Source organism: Mytilus edulis, chromosome 10 (genome assembly GCF_963676685.1).
Source record: "Mytilus edulis chromosome 10, xbMytEdul2.2, whole genome shotgun sequence".
In the NCBI taxonomy this organism is placed as follows: Eukaryota; Metazoa; Mollusca; class Bivalvia; order Mytilida; family Mytilidae; genus Mytilus; species Mytilus edulis.
The window spans coordinates 30566487-30569386 of record NC_092353.1 but is presented as its reverse complement, the minus strand read 5'-3'; the positions used below and the strand labels follow the sequence as shown (position 1 = coordinate 30569386).

At 32.1% G+C, this 2900-nt stretch overlaps 1 long non-coding RNA gene across 1 annotated transcript; it reads right to left on the bottom strand.

Annotated features, from left to right (window-relative positions):
• Positions 1-528: 528 nt before the first annotated feature.
• LOC139492397 (uncharacterized) lies at positions 529-2201 on the bottom strand. Its single transcript, XR_011656815.1, has 2 exons — positions 1884-2201; positions 529-602 (listed from the first exon to the last, which is right to left on the bottom strand). It is a non-coding gene; the product is annotated as an uncharacterized lncRNA (long non-coding RNA).
• Between the last annotated feature and the right edge of the window lie 699 nt (positions 2202-2900).

The window sequence follows — 2900 nt, the reverse complement described above, 5'->3', positions numbered from 1 at the left end:
TCATGTTTGAATCAATCACATGGACAAGATGGAATGGGATTTATCAAATGCTGCATGATAACTTGTAAAGAAAAACCCTGAAAAGTGTATTCTCCTACTACAAACTATTATGCTGAGTTCACACGTAATACGAATTCGATTCCAATATCCATCGTGTATTAAAGGGCATAAAAATTCTCCTGTACATGTGAACCTTTATATAAAATAAGGAGATTGGTATGATTGCAGTTGAGGCAACAACCTAGCAGAGTTCAAATGACATGGATGGTTGCAAATATAATCACTGCTCGGCCTTCAATATTAAGAAAACTCCACACCATATAAATAACTGAGAAGGGTCAGACATGTAAATGAGATACAATGCCAACGTGAATGTCTGTGTACCTTTTTTCGCTTTATGGTTGCTGTCAAGAATAATGTTTATATACTGTGATAATAATGATTGCTGGCAGCTTCAGTAATTAAAAACAAATCTTTGAATCTTTTTTTTTATAAAATTGGAGCTGTTTATGATACAATGAAAATTCAAGTATTATAGATTTTTTTTTAATTCTTCACATTTTACATATAATATCTGTGTCCAGAAATCTTCATTGGTTTGTCTACAAAAGAAAGTAAATGTTAAAATCATATTAATTTTTTATCACCACCATAGCATATATGAACAAAATGTTAGGAAAAAATATTATATGTAAATATACATTTTAAAATGTCTTGGTGCAAGCTGAATCCCGCTACGACATACGAGATTATTTCGCTGTGTTGATGACACAAACCATTGGTGGCATGTGGTTGTTTCCTGTTCTTTTGTCAGGTTGATGTCTTTTTGACACATTCCCTGTTTGTATTCTCTATCAAAATCATGCATCAATTTTTATCATTATTGAAGGCCATACAGTTGCCTATAATTGCTCACATCTACCTAGTTTGTGCTTGGGGTGGATAACTGTCTCATTGGTATTATCTTCTTATTATTTGTATAATGTTGACCTTTTGGTACTTTTATTCTCAATTTTTGTTTTAGTCTACATTATGACCTCTTAATCATGTAGATGTCTACTTTGGGTAATGTATGTCACTGGGATCACCGGTTGTTGCCTCATTGACACTTCCTTTCATTGATGCTGGATCTATTGTTTTGCATAAAATCGAATTTTCAGTGTTTTCCTCATGCCATGGTTTTATTTCAAGGTTAAGAAAGCCAATTGGTATATATTCACCGACAACATTGCATGTATTCTATTATGATTTTTTATGAGTGTGGAAAAAATGCCTTTTAAAATTGCAAAAAAAGTATTGTCCAGTTGACCAGTCCAGACTTTGTTTACAAACAGTATATTTCAATTACTTTTTATAACAACGTGTCCCACTTCTTATATGTTTGTAAAAGCTAAATGCCTTTGTTTTATAAAAATATCGAGCATAAATCATTTTGACCATTTGGTGTATGTTCAAATTGGCATCTTCTAGATATACTTTGTTTGGTTTTCTTCTACTAATGGGTTTGGATTGCGTTCCCTCCTTTAAATGTGTACAACATTGCGCATTATTCCTCCCCCTTTTTTCACATATCAAAATGCGAACTCCATTATACACTGCAGACAGATACAACAAACTTATCCTGGATGAAGTTCACATTTCATAGCACTTTTCAATAAAGTATTTATAAAGTTAAAGATACTACTAATCAACCACAAAATGTATTTATAGCGTATACGACTGTTCGAGTGGTCCCAGTTAATACAAAAATTGCCATTTATTGTATATAAGTATTAACTTGTTTGCGTAGCACGGACATGCATGAAAGAATATAACTACTCGATGTTTCAGGTTGTACTAGTATTAAAATTTATGTAACAGTTTGTGTTGTTATATCATCTTACCAAAGTTTGATGTGCTGTTATTTTCCTTCGCGGTGATGGAAGCCATGCTGTCTGGTGTTTTCCACGACTTGTATGTCGTCACAAAAAAAATATAAATAGCTTTTAACAACAATCGGTACACTCGGGCTTTTCAATAGTATTATCGTAATATAATTTCTTCCGAAGTCAATAACCAACTTCTTGGTTATTCGTCTTGGACATTATCTTTAAATACAGGCTAAAAAATCCGATACTATTCCGAATGTCATAAATTACCATTTTTATATCACATGTCATCCAGACGCTCTACTTTGAAAAATAAAGCGGCTGGATGATCGAGACTACGTCGTTTATCGAAAAATAAACAACCGTCAACATCAACTACCGGAAGTTCTCTCTATTTAATTGCATGGGGCATACTTTTGTAAAGAACGGTATTTGAATATATAGGTGTAATACCACCAAATCATATTTCGCTACATCCGGTTGCATACGAAAAAGGACTATTCCCTTTGAATTTGACAGTTGTAGGAAATTAATCCTAAATTTTATATCAGTAAAAATATTCCATGTCAAAAACATATATCATAGGTGTTTCAAAGCACCATTATCTTTTTATTTGGTACTTCAATACAATATTTTGGAAACTTGAGGTTACATGGGTACTAAAGCTTGTACTTTTTGAAAATAGGGGTGAACATTCGATTGGTTAACTTCAAGTGATGGAAAATCAATGGTGGTATTACACTTATACAAACAGTGCTGAATATAAAATTTCAAACAGTGGTTTGTTTTCTGTCTCGCCGATGTCTAACTTTATCATGACTAGCCGTTCTATAAATATATATATTCTATTTGTGTAGATTTAAGAGCTCTGGTATAACATCATGATTTAATGATTTTTTTCTTCAGAATATGAAAAATATTTCCACTACAAATAATTATCAGACTGGTGTGTTTTTAATTAAAACGCGTAGATATAATAAAGTTTTAATATAGATCGTGACTTAAGGAGACAGCAATTTTTACATATATAAC